The following is a 14,670-nucleotide window of genomic DNA, read 5'->3' on the forward strand; positions in this document are numbered from 1 at the left end:
GTCATCTGCATATCTGAGGTTATTGATATTTCTTTCTGCAATCTTGATTCCAGCTTGTGCTTCATCTAGCCCGGCATTTTGCATAATATACTCTGCATGCTGCTGCTGCTTCAGTCGTGTCCAACTCTGTGCGACGCCATAGACGGCAGCCACCAGGCTCCCCCATCCCTGGGATTCTCCAGCTAAGAATACTGGAGTGGCTTGCCATTTCCTTCTCCAATGCATGAAAGTGAAAAGTGAAAATGAAGTCGCTCAGTTGTGTCCGACTCTTCGCGACCCCATGGACTGCAGCCTACCAGGCTCCTCCATCCATGGGATTTTCCAGGCAAGAGTCCTGGCGTGGGGTGCCATTGCATAGAAGTTAAATAAGCAGGGTGATACTATACAGCCTTGACATATTCCTTTCCCAATTTGGAACCAGTCGTTGTTCCATTTTCCATTCTAACTATTGCTTCTTGACCTGCATACACATTTCTCAGGAGGCAAGTAATGTGGTCTGGTATTCCCATCTCTTTCAGAATTTTCCATAGTTTGTTGTGATCCACACAGTCAAAGGCTTTGGCATAGTCAATAAAGCAGAAATAGATGTTTTTCTGGAATCCTCTTGCTTTTTCTATGATCCAGTGGATGTTGGCAATTTGATCTCTGTTTCCTCTGCCTTTTCTAAATCCAGCTTGGATATTTGGAAGTTCACAATTCACGTACTGTTGAAGCCTGGCTTGGAGAATTTTGAGCATTATTTTACTAGTGTGTGAGATGAGTGCAACTGTGCGGTAGTTTGAGCATTCTTTGGCATTGTCTTTCTTTGAGAATGGAATGAAAACTGACCTTTTCCAGTCCTGTGGCTACTGCTGAGTTTTCCAAATTTGCTGGCCAATTGAGTGCAGCACTTTAACAGCATCATCTTTTAGGATTTGAAGTAGCTCTGCTGGAATTCCATCACCTCCACTAGTTTTGTTCATAGTGATACTTCCTAAGGCCTACTTGACTTAACACTGCAGGATGTCTGGCTTTAGGTGAGTGATCACACTCTTGTTGTTATCTTGGTAATATAACTTATTTTTAACCATGCTATCACTTAATAGCCTGTGAATTCACTTAATGAGAAAGTCTATACTATCTTTTTAAATACTGAAATTTTGTTTTAAAAAATAGCAGGCATTCAAATATCATGTTTAAGATGGTTTTAAAAAATAGTGAACTCCGGGAGTTGGTGATGGACAGGGAGGCCTGGCGTGCTGTGATTCATGGGGTCACAAAGAGTCAGACACAACTAAGCGACTGAACTGAATTGAACTGAACATTGCTAGAGCACTTCCTACCTGGTCCTGTTCTAAACACCTTACATGTGTTAACTCACCTAACACATTTAATACAACAAATCTATGAATAGGTGCAATTATCCCCATTTTACACACCAGAAACTGAGGACTAGAAAAGTTAATTAGCTAGTTTACAGAGAACCAGGACTTGAACCTAAGAATGTTGACTAACAATTACACTAAGGTGTCTTCCAAAACACTTGAGAGACAGTAATTTCAAAGAATCCATTCTGCAAGGGTATAACCAAAACTGTGTTGAGTCTGAAAGGGCACTTTAGTATTCTCAGAACTTCTTCATGCAGAAGTCTACCAGACTATATATAATTCTTTCTAATCTAAGAGAACCTGACACAAACGCAAAAAGGCAGTCCTTTTTACTTTCTATATTCTTTATATTAAGCATTTAGTTTTTGAATAAAAGAATAAGTTTTAAATGAAACCTGACTCCAATTTTGTCAAATGAAACAGAAGGGGGCCAGGAGGGAGAAAAAGAGAAAGAATGGAAGAAGGGAGGGAGGGGGAGAAAGCGAAAGAAGCCTTGTCATTTAATGTTCTTACTGCAACAGCTGTGGATAAATAAGAAACATGATGTTCACTACTTCCCCTCCTTAACAACTGTAGCATCTCAGAGTCACCTGACTTCATTCAATACTCTTACAATTAATCCCCCTCATCCCCTGCCAAAACAACAAAAAAGGGTACCTCTAAACTGCTCTAAACTACAGCAAATCCACTAAACACAAAATGTGACCAATTAAAGAAGCCACAAATAAGTGTTCCCAGGACCCAAACGACCTGGAAATTAATGGGGACAGAAAGGGAATCTAATCAGGAATTGATGCTGATTTTACATGGGGCAAAGAACATTCTGAGAGTCAGTGTGTCTGTCAAAAGCACTTGGTTTGTGGAGTTTGATTTCTGAACAAAAGTAATTATTTAGATGAAGCTTAAGCTCCATAACAAAGGGAAAACAACATGATTCAAGGTGCTATTGAAGAAACTGCTGCATGTGCCAAGCAGCAGAACAAAATAATGGATACACCCTGCTGAAACAAATGAGAAAGTATGACAAAGACCCCTTTATGATCATCCATTAACAAAGAAAGGACTAAACTAGATATTCTTGAGTGCCAGGCTCACCAGGGTGAGAGGGGAATCAGACTATAATCTCCTCTGAAAGAGAGTGGGACTCTTTTATTTGAAGCTGCAATCATCTGAAACTTTATTGTTTCAGGGTGAGAAAGGCTGTTATTACTTAACAGGCTGGAGGCCCCTTTTGTGGGAGATAATGTCTCCAGATGTACCCACAACAACAACAAAAAAGGCACTGAGAGGCTCAATGAAATCACCATCCCACTTGGAAAAAATTTTGTCTTCACATTCACAAAATGGTATCCTAACATGAAATTTCACATGGTGTTAATCACAAACTGACACGATCAATAAATCAGAAATAATCATGATGTGTTTTCCCTATAAATCTCCTCCAAAACAATATATATTTTTTCTATATATTCTGAGCCCATTAGCTCTATTTTACTGAAAAACATGAAAATACATAGTAATAAATACAATCATTATTTTCTTAAATTATAAATTATTGCAACTATATTTAAGAGTAAATTTACAAGAAAATAATATTATATGCAGATTATAATCTCTATTATGATTTTACAATATATAAGACAAATACATTGCTTTAGGATTTCACTTTACATTTACGAGTTTAGTTTAGGATTGGTATTATAAATTAATTACTTTAAAATATATTAATTGCTAGTTATAGATTTCAATAATTCATGGGAAAAAATGACATTTCACTCATTCAATAAATAATTGTGAGCTCTTGCTGTCATTAGAGAATTGTGGTAGAACTATGGGTGAAAAGACAAAAGATATACAGCATCCCCAAGAAATGCAATTCCTAAAATCAATTTTATTTATTTACTTTTAAAAATTATCCCAAGTATTTATTTTGAGTATTTGCACAAGTGAAACAGTATAAAATTTTAAACACTATTATACATAGAGTCCTAAATCCAATTTTTAAATCCCTTGCTTGAAGGAAGAGTGAAATTGACCAAGGAAATATTGTAAAATACTGTGAGAGGTACTCAGGCTGTTCAATCCGAAAGGTTGTTACCTTTGGTTGCATTAGTTTGAGTCTGATGTCCCCAAAACAGAGACCTAATAGAGGAAAGAGGATGAAGAGTTTCCCCCAGTCTTTCACGCTTTACTCAAGGTGAGCATTAGGTGTCACTTTAAAATTTTTACTACAGCCTGAAGTTTCTACTTAATACACTGTTCATTTGTTTATATCACCTGTCATTTTTAAAAGGACTGTATTTCTAGTGGAAAGCGCACAGAATACAGAAGGAACACACCAAGATTTTAAGAGTTATTACAGACTGTGTTAAACCTCTAAATGCAGAAAATCCATAATGAACAATAATCCAAGTCATTCATATCAAATTTGGAAATACACTTTAAAAAGGTTCTGAAACATAACTTTTGGTATTTGGATGTTCCTTGGAAGAATTATCTCGTGAGTATTTATTTCCTGGATGATTAAAAAACTTAGTAGCCCAAAAAGCTTGGTAGTACTTAATTAAAAATAAAATCATGCAATTAAAAATCTGCACAGGGGATTTAGGCAAAATTTAAAGTAGATAATGAAAGAAATTATTAAAAATATGAAAAAATCATATCAACCTAAAGATCTGTAAATGCTGAGAAAAAAGGGAAGTATTTTAAAACCTAGTACTTCTGTCAAATTCTCGGTTGTCCTCACACACACACACACACAATCTTAAAAATTTGCTGTTATTTAAAATAAAATTCTTTTCTTGTACAAAAAGAGTATACCCTCAAACAGAAACTGCAGGAGGGGCTTATGCAGTTGGTAAGAGAATTCAACTAATTTATTTAGTATAAATTAAAATAATCTCAGAAAGTAATTAATTTTGAAATTTCAATAACATTCAGTTCAGTTCAGTTCAGTCACTCAGTCATGTCCAACTCTTTGCGACCCCATGAATTGCAGCATGCCAGGCCTCCCTGTCCAGGAGATCATAGTTTTGGGTTTATATGATTTATTAAAAAGGTGCATGATGTTAAGAAAATTGAAATATCCCCCTATAAAATTTTCAAACATTGTGCTATTTCATTCATGACACCTTCTCAGGATTCCACAATAAGCTCCCTGCTTGTTCTTCCCTGTACTCTGTTTAAAACTCTTACTGAATCACCTTGCTTTTATCTTATGTTTCAATTGATGTAAGTACATATCACTCTCCTGCAGTTGACCAGAAGCCCCATAAGAGCAGGTACAACATCTTACTTTTCTTGGCATTCTCATGGGAACTTACACACAGTAGGAACTCAGTTAAGTGCTTACTGAACTTAGAACTTAAAAGTTTTCCTCTCTCTCTTTCTCTCTCTCTCATACACACACACACACACACAGATTGGAATTTCCCATTGACTCCTTTTTCAACATCCCTGAAGCTCTGGGAAATCTGTCTAATCTCTGTATTAGTTGCCCTAATTTGACGAAAGCTGAGAACATTTCAAGCAAAAAAGCCAGCACATTAATTTTTATAAAATGTAACCCTAATATGCAACCCAGTGGGTGACTAAAAGGTATTATTAACAAATGCAAATGGGAATTCTAAAGATAAAGAGCAGCCAACTATCTAGACAAGCTCAACCTTTCACAATATTTTGTAAGTTTTAACCACACACTATAAAATGCAGTAGGTACTTAGGAAAAAGGAAATGTTCCATTTCACTTTATATTGTTAGGCTGACAGCAAGTAAGCTTTTATCAGAGGAAACGTCTTCTCAATACAGAGATAGCAGCAATTTAATTGAAAATTCCTTCTTTAAAAAGGTTGAGTTTTCATTTTCTTTCTACTGCTGAGCTGTTAATACAGAAGACCAATTGCCTACCACAAGTGCTCATCACTCAGTGGTTAAGTACGGTTGCCCCATAGTCAGCAAAATCATCCAGCCCCTCCAAGCCAATGCTGAGGGAGTCCCAAAGCCCACTGCTATGCCACACATACTGGCCCCATCACATGTCCATGTGTGCCAAGTCGCTTCAGTCGGGTCTGACTCTGGGCAGCCTTATGAACTGTAGCCCACCAGGCTCCTCTTTCCATGGAATTCTCCAGACAAGAATGCTGGAGTGGGTTGCCATGCCCTCCTCCAAGTGATCTTCCCCACCCAGGGATCAAACATGAGTCTCTTACGTCTCCTGCATTGGCAGGTGTGTTCTTAATCACTAGCACCACTTGGGAAGCCCTTAGCCCCAACATACTAAACTCCTAATGAAAATGCAGTACTTTTGACTCATTTAAGCTCTCCTAAATCCTGCCTACACTTGATATGAAAGCTTATTTTTGAATGGAAAATTCAGGCTTGTAGGAACAGTCGAGAAGCTGGCATGATCTCCTCAAGCATATCTTTCTTGGAGCAAGTACATAACTCTTGAAACAGTATCCAAGCTAAAGGTCAGTTTTACAAGTGAGTCTACTTTCCAGCAGTTTCAGTACAATTGGCCAAAACCTGGTTAAGGAAACTTTTCCTTTTATTAATATCTTAGTACGTCTTTGTAACACATTGACTGGTATGCTCAGTCACGGAAAAAAGTAAAAGTAAACACGCCAGGAAAGAGAGGTGTTCATAAATTATCATGAAAACAAATGATAATTTTGTTTATAATTACTAGTAATGACGGGGAATGACCCTGATGCTGGAAAAGAAGAAGAGGGTGACAGAGGATGAGATGGCTGGATGGCATCACCGATGCAATGGACATGAACTTGGGCAAACTCCCGGAGATGGTGATGGACAGGGAGGCCTGGCGTCCTGCAGTCCATGGGGTCGCAGAGAGTTGGACATGACTGAGCAACTGAAGAACAAGGAATCATGACCTAATAAAATTCTTAACTATCTTCTAATGGCTTTGAGCTTTCAATTAATAGTTCTAACTTCCAATCTCCTATTTATAGGAAAAGGACAAAAAATAATAATATCAAGGTGATTTTCAGGTTTGGGCTCTGCGTGGGAGAAGTAGGATGTTCCATCCAGTTTTGTTTTAGATTCAGGTTATGTCACTGATAAACAATGAGCTCAATACCTCAATCATATAAAAACTATTCAGTAAGAAACAAACTTAGCAAAGCTGACTTTTAGGATCTTTAATTTCACAAACTGTCAAATTTTAAGTGCTATCAATATTCTCATATAAAGATTTTCAAATGCAAAGAACAAAGCAAAGGAAGTTTCAGAAGGGGGAATTCTCTTATACATAGTTTAGCGGAATATACTTTATTTCATGGTTTCTTATCAGAGCACACAAGATAAAATACCCTTTTCTACAACAAACACTGTGAAGGAATTCAGCATAAATGCTAGGTCTATTCCTACAACTATTTGAGAGAAAACAGACAGAAGGTGGGAAAAAATTAAGTTCACTTTCATTCAGAGATCTGCTTGGTTTTATGTGAGCAGAATCTAAAAGAACTGAATACTCTGAGATGTCTAAACAAGAGCCTTCACTCTGTCACATTCACATTCTCCCTTCCTGCCCAGCACTTGCCACAGCCCTTCTGTCTTTTTCCTTCAACTCTCAAAATCAGGATGAGTCACTATCACCTGGTACATTCCCAAGAAATAAGACACTGTGCACAGTTAATTTACCTGCACTGGTTCCTGTTCATTTTGCTAATTACCCAAATCAATGCTCAGAAGCAGAAGAGGAATGCACTAAACCTTAATGATAAATAGCTTCCTACGAAGTAAAAGGATAAGGGACTGAGACTCTTTAATGCTATTCTTTCTGCACTTGGTCAATTTAGACACACACGATGAATGATATACTCAAAAGTTAACCTACTATGTAAATATCAAAAGACACTTGCCTTCTACTTTGGCATCCTATATTGCTCACATCTCTCCCCTCAAAGGGAAATAACTCTCTATTTAATACATTTCAAATGTATAGCCCTAAAAAGACTAAATTTACTTTAAAAAATGTTTTGCCACAAGCATTTGCATTGGAACAATTATTATTTAAAGTTAGAAGACATTTTTTTCCCTGTTTAGAAATTTACTTTTCATTTAAGCTATACTCTCTTTGTTAGAAAACTGTAGTCAAGAAACAGTAAATCCCTGGAAAGGAAAAATTAACTACAAATACCAAGAATTTGCTTACATGGAAAACAAGAAAACAATATATGCTTATGGGGCCTTTACTTAAGGATTTTAGATTAGCTCATTAGTTACAATTTCATGTCTATATCCTTGGCAAATTCTATTGGAATCTCTTGTTAAAATATGAATCTCTCAAAACAAAGAGTATTTATATTATCTAATGCCCAAAGTAAACCCAGTGAACACTTTCCCACTCTAAAGCTAAGTTGAGTGGCCCTTTAAGAAATAGTTTAATTCATTATTTCACTCCTCTCATTTATGCAAAACATAGGAGGCAGATGTCTGATTTGTCTGCCACCAAATATACTCATTAATCCTGTCTTTTTTCAAATCTGTTAGTCTATCCATGAAAAGCAAGGCTTGACCCTAAAGCCAAGATGGCTGATAGAGTGAAAAGGCTGGAGAATTATCCCGGGAAACAAAAGAGAAGCAAAGGGAGCAAAAAATACAGATTTACACACCAAGGCGGAAGAAAGGGTGACAAGTGAGGAATACCGAACATTCCTCGCCCAATCAAAAATAAAATTTAAAAAAAAAGCAAAGTACATAGGCCTCTGGTTGGCAGTAAAAGAAAAAAAAACTAAACTAAAGGATAAAACTAGAGGATGACTGTTTTTCAACTTGGAAAATTGAAGACAGAATGAGAGTGTCATTTTACCTACCAGTCCTCCGCTCCTCACTTCTGTTTCCTTTCTTCTGCTTATTATTTCTCAGATTCCTCTTTCTCCTTAATTCTTTCTCCTGAAAAGCTGTTCTCTTTTCTTCTCCCTCTCAAGTCTTTAGACCATCCCCCTTCACTCTTGTGGAGAGACTCCCAACCTGCTGACAGTGAAGGATGGCCCTGCAGAGGCACACAATGGCAGGCGCAGGCATGTCATCAGCCTTGCAGCTGGCCTTTGAAAAAAAGAACCAAAGCCTAAGCCTGACCTGAGGGAGGCCGATTTAATTAAGATCACAGCAAAGGGCAGAGCTGCCTGTGGGCTGCAGGGACGAAGCTTTAAGATGCTCTTCCAGAAGAAAAATGCAAGAAAGTCGTGGTGGTAGAACATTGAAAGGTGGGACAAAAAGAAAAGACAATACAGATGTGTTTGAAAAATAAGCATAACTGTACCAAAAGTTTATAATCCAGTGATATACAGACATCAAAATGCAATGTCAGTAGGAAGCATGTAACAAGTATGTTTTGACATGCCTTTCAAACTAAGAAATATTCCAGATGAATAATGCGATGACCAGACTGAAGAGATCCAGGCTACTCAATTCAGCAACAAAGCAAATTTTCTATTAACGATAGGGCTAGGACCATAATCCAAATGTGTAATTTTTTTACCTATACAACATAGTCTATTTTTAACACAGTATATCTAAGAGAAAAGCCTTTTCAAACAGGGAATGTGTACGGGCTTGGGCATCACTTATGAGACAGATTTTGTGAAGATTAGGACCCAGTAATACAAAAAATATACATGATCTCTACCTTAGAGAAGCTCATAGTCTAGTGTTGGAGGTGGGGAGTGAAGGAGCTCAAAGTCTAGTGTTGGAGGTGGGGGTCGGGGCTAACACAGGTAAACAAGTAATAATAATACACATTGAAGCAAAGACACTGGGCTGGTGTGTCTAAAGAGGTGATAGCTTGATTTTATTTAATTCCAAACTCACTTACCCAAATGTATACCATCAGACTACTACTAATAGCTTCCTTTGTATGTGTGAATAAAATTTACCACTGAATTTTGCCCCTAAAATGACAACACATTGTCCAGCAATAACCAACATAGGGAGAAAACAACAAACTCATAAGGTCTTTCATTATTCTCTGACAGGCTGCCTGGTGGGTGTCATCCACAGGTGAGTTCCTGGCCAAAATATTAATACAAAGGAATTACAGTCCCTGTCCTCCTAGGGCTTGTGAAAACTAGGCCTACTATAGGGACCATATTACACCTCCTCCACAGTCTCTCTGACATTCGTCAAATTCAAGAGTACCAGAGAGTCAAAAGGTAGGACCTCCACTGAACAAGCAATTACTCAGAGCTAGAGCAGAGACTAGACTCTGCATGGCTGAACAGGGACAGAATACAGCCAGCAGAAGGAGGCAAACAGGGGCTGAGTGATGAGCTCACATGCCACACACACAGTTTGGGAACAAGAAGAAATACTTTAAGGCTAAGCCCAAGCTCAGATGACATGGCAACCAGGCAGCTGGGGAAAGTTATCCAAGAACTGACCATATATTGTGAAGTGTGGCCATATCCTAAGGGCAGTGTCTAAATCAGCAGGCACTTGGGAAAACAGCAACGAACATCCATCGAAAGATGTCATTAATCATGTAGAGAAGATGATTCATCTCTCATTTGGCCTTTTCTCCTATACCTTCAAACACAGCCCACTGCCTACCAAATTGCTAGCTTCTCAGCATTACTGCGGAGAAGGCAATGGCACCCCACTCCAGTACTCTTGCTTGGAAAATCCCATGGACAGAGGAGCCTGGTAGGCTGCAGACCATGGGGTCGCTAAGAGTCGGACACAACTGAGCAACTTCACTTTCACCTTTCACTTTCATGCATTGGAGAAGGAAATGGCAACCCACTCCAGTGTTCCTGCCTGGAGAATCCCAGGGATGGCGGAGTCTGGCGGGCTGGCGTCTATGGGGTCGCACAGAGTCGGACACGACTGAAGCGACTTAACAGCAGCAGCAGCAGCAGCATTACTGGCACTTCATTCTATGACATTGGATGGTTAGGGGATGGCTATGACTAAGCACCTATTAAACAATTAAAGCCATATCTTTTGCATTAATGAAGTATAATATTTTTTAAATCCTATGCATGTATGTTCAGTTGTGTCTGACTCTTTGCGGCCCCATGGACTGTAGCCCACCAGGCTCCTCTGTCCATGGGATTCTCCAGGCAAGAGGACTTGCCATGCCCTCCTCCAGGGGATCCTCCCAACCCAGGGATAGGTCTCTTGCATTGCAGGCAGATTCTTTTACCACTGAGCCACCAGGGAAGCAAAAACGATGTTATATGTGTGGGGTTTTTTTTTTTAGCCACATTTTTTTTTAATGACTCATTTTTTTCATTCCTTCTGAAACAGGAATCAGGCATGTGTCCTTATGCTACACTTAATTTTTCCAATCCCTCAAATATTAAAATGAACTTTCTAACTTCGATGTGTGTTTAAAAAAAAAAAAGCTCATTTATTCTTCAGGAAAATGAGTCACTATAAACAGAAACCATTATGATAAGAGAAGGCTTGTAGTCTTAAGTTACAAACCAGTAATTAGGCAAGAGCCCCCAAATCAATAATAATTTTATTCTTCAGAGACACTTAGTATTCAGACATGACTAGGACATCTAGTTTGTGGAGAATATGCCTATATTTGAATACTTACATCAAACTCAGAGTCAATGAGGACAATTCTTTTCTTGGTTGCTCCATATGGATTGTCTCAAACTGCAACCTTTTCAGGCAACAACAATGTTGCTTCCAGCCACACTTCTAAATGCAATGTTAAAGTCAAAAGGAGCCTGGTGGGCTACAGTCCATGGGGTCGCAAAGAGTTGGACACGACTGAGCGAGTAAGCACAGCAAAGCTAAGATCACCACAAGCTCTCCTAGGCAAACTTTTCATAATATAAAATCTCATCAAATGCTGCCAAGTTTTTATTTATAGTCCAAATGAAGATGAAGCACTGATAAATGTAAAAGATTAATCACTTGTCATCGTGTAATGAAAAGAAATATCTTGTTATAAGCCTGATTAGTCTAATAATAATTTCAGAGCAGATTTGCCTACTAGATCAAGGACTCATTTATTGGGAGATAGGAATTCTATGCTTCAGGTCATACACAGCTTCGAGTCTGTTTCACTTTTTGTAAAGAGACATTTTAATAAAGACCCTATGCCTCACACATCTTTGTATCATTGACAGCAACTTGCCAGTGCCTTGAACATCTTAGGAATGTAATCAGACATTTGCTGAACATAGTTTCTAACAAGCAGCATTAAAGTCTTCTCAAAGCAAGTACAGGGAAAACCAAAGAACACGCAAACCTGTTTCTAACATGTTTTTATCATATGATTCAAACACAAAGCTGAATAATGTTCCCAGGAACTTGCTTCTTTTTAAAAATGTGCACTTCAACAATACTTTAAGTTGGTATACTATTTATGGAAAATGCAAGTAAAGTTAACATACTTTTACACTTAGTTCCTTATTTGACAAATTTATTACAAGTTAGCTTCACCCCCTCTGTGCACCATACCACATCTAGATTCTCGCAAATGAAACAGAAGGTATAGTGTCTGCCTTAAACTTGGGTGCAATGGGTTCCTAAGCCCAAATCCAAGTTATTTCACTATTAAAACATTAAAATAACTAAGTTCTAACAAAACCAAACAGGAGCATAATAGAATATATTGGAGAAAAAGAAAAAATGCTGGCTGAAAATAGGGACAAAGGGGTTCTTGTCCCCACTCAGCCATTAATTTACTACATGACCTTACCTAATTAGTTAGCCTCTGTGGGTCTCAACTTCCTCATTTTAATATTATTTTTGAAGCCCATTAAACTGCATGTCAAGACTCAGCATGTAACTGTCCTGAGAACTGATTAATAGTCATGCCACCCTTCCCCCTAAAAAGTCACATGTAACATGGCAGTTTTAAATAGCTGAGTATGGATTTCTATCAAAGGCAATTTATTAAAATGTCAGATGAGCTTAAGTCTATTTCAAGTGGAGAATTAAGGCACATATATTAAAGCAAGTACTGTTTACAGATTCAAGTTTCACCTAGACAGCAGCTGTTGCTATTGAGAGCACAGTCTTTAACAGGGTAGTTGAAAATTATACCTCTTTACAAATGGAGAAAACTATTAAGGGTGATTTTCATGGTCTCAGAAACACAGATGCACAGCTTTTTGTTAGGATCAAGAAAAGGAGAAAAACAAGCCTGGCTTGGGAGGCAGGGAGGAGAGCACGGAAGTTACAGTACACACCCAGACAAGCCCCTCTCATCTGATGTACTGTACTAGACAGCTTTTACTTCTAATTAGCGTTCACAACCCAAATGCAATGAAAAGATTTCCTATGGCTGAGATGAAGATGATGGGAACAGTGAGCTTCACCATATGACAACAGCTGAAGACTTACACTCAAGATGGGATTCAGATCCCTCAGGAAAGGGCCAATAAAATAGACATCTGTGACTGAGACCAATTACACTAAGATATAAACTGTATCTATTTACAGCTGTTAAAAAAAAAGAACATATTTTGAGAGTACCAAACAGCACTAGCTTATATGGTAAGTAAGTAAAGTCGCTCAGTCGTCTCCGACTCTTTGCGACCCCATGAATTGTAGCCTACCAGGATTCTCCGTCCATTGGATTTTCCAGGCAAGAGTACTGGAGTGGGTTGCCATTTCCTTCTCCAGGGGATCTTCCCGACCCAGGGATCGAACCCCGGTCTCCCGCGTTGTAGGCAGACACTTTACCGTCTGAGCCACCAGGGATCATATATATAGCAAATTAAATCAAAGTTAATCCTCAAAGAATTCCATAAAGTCATTTTACAGATGAAGAAACAATTATGTGAAGAATCAGGGGACTTGCCCAATAAACAAATGGTTAACTGTAAGAGCCTTGTTTTCAACTAAAATCTGACTTCTCCAATCTTTATATTTCAAAATGGTACTCTAACATCAGTTTCCAGCCCCTACTATTTTGTCTGATTTGGCAAATTTTATTTTTTCACTAAATTGCTTCCCCCTCGCATTCCCGTTCGGATCCTCCTCTGGGTTCCTAAAGCATTCTATGCATAATTCTCCACTTACTGGGCCTTCTAATTGTTCACTTCCTTTTGCCCCTGAATAGACTCATTTCTTCAACAGCAGAGATTGTTTTATCTTTCTTTATAGATGGAGGCCACCACAGACTATCTTTGCTCCTCGTGACCTCTCAAATTTCAACCATTGCATCTAACTCCCTCTCTCTACCAAAAAGAACACCCCACCAAGAGAGTGGGCAATCAGATTGCTTCCAGACAGCCTGACACACAATAGGTGGTTAACAGTTGTTAGCTGAAGGGATGGTGGGTGGGTGGATGGAGGATGATGCAATACTTATAAGTATTTTACAGCACTTTACAGATATGCATTTACATACATACAGCATCTCCTGTGAGTCTAAAACTGTTAATTTGATAATGAAAATTTAAGTTTTCTTACCCGACATCCGGTTCATCATTCTCAATTGCAGAAACCTGCCCAGAGGCACCTAGCTAGTAAGTAGTAACTTTTCAACTTCAGAAATTGCCCACAAGCCTACCTCACTCTCTTGCTTTGTTTCCTTTTCATTTCAAACATAGCTGAGAACAGGCTTGATTATGTCTATTGGAACATGAATAAGGTGTTGTCCCATTCTGGTTTCCTGTTGTGAAATCTGAGACTTTTGTAAATTTGAAGGGTTGGTTACCAGCCAGATCAAGAAAAGAGACTTTACTCAGACAATTAGCTGTGACAAAGGAAATATAAACAAGTACCATGTAAGAATTTATTGATTCAAATCTCCTGTCCACGTACACAGTGCCCAGTCCTCAGCCTGCTTGCTCATTCACAGACTGTTAATGAGTCTGTGACTGTTAATGAGGTGGTGACTCAGAACTCACTTTTAACATTACTTTTCTGGGCCTCTCAACACATTAAGGTAAAACAGCATCAAGTGGACTGAACTGAAAAAACTACAAGACTTTAAGTTACACACACACACACTCATCCTGTAGAGTTGAGAGGTGTGATTTTAGGATAAAGCACCAGAAGGCGCTACCCAACCTTTACTACAAAAGTGAGTGAGTGAGTGTTGTGTCCGACTGTTTGCGACCCCATGGACTATACAGTCCATGAAGATAAGCCCTTACTAAGAGAAGCCCATACTAAGCAGAAGAAATGCACTATCTTCTATTTCGCCCAGAAATGCAAATTCTTTTGGAACTTTGAGTAGCTAATCAAAGACACAACCAAAGTGTGATGCCCGACCAATTCTGAAAATAGCAAGCTTCCTTCAAGGGTCAAACAAACATTAAAAGCTTCATTCTAGCCAACCAAAGAACCATAAGGCTAACGTTTT

General features: G+C 38.5%; 1 protein-coding gene across 1 annotated transcript in view; it reads right to left on the bottom strand.

The window, feature by feature from the left end:
- Positions 1 to 13,880, bottom strand: part of CEMIP2 (cell migration inducing hyaluronidase 2) — a 78,248-nt gene extending 64,368 nt beyond the window's left edge. The window contains 1 exon segment of the mRNA XM_086414338.1: positions 13,773 to 13,880. The gene's annotated coding sequence lies outside the window, so the exon portion shown is untranslated.
- Between the last annotated feature and the right edge of the window lie 790 nt (positions 13,881 to 14,670).

This window comes from Bos grunniens, chromosome 8, assembly GCF_055505025.1.
Source record: "Bos grunniens cultivar Pamir isolate PY7600 chromosome 8, Bosgru_T2T1.0, whole genome shotgun sequence".
NCBI classification, from domain to species: Eukaryota; Metazoa; Chordata; class Mammalia; order Artiodactyla; family Bovidae; genus Bos; species Bos grunniens.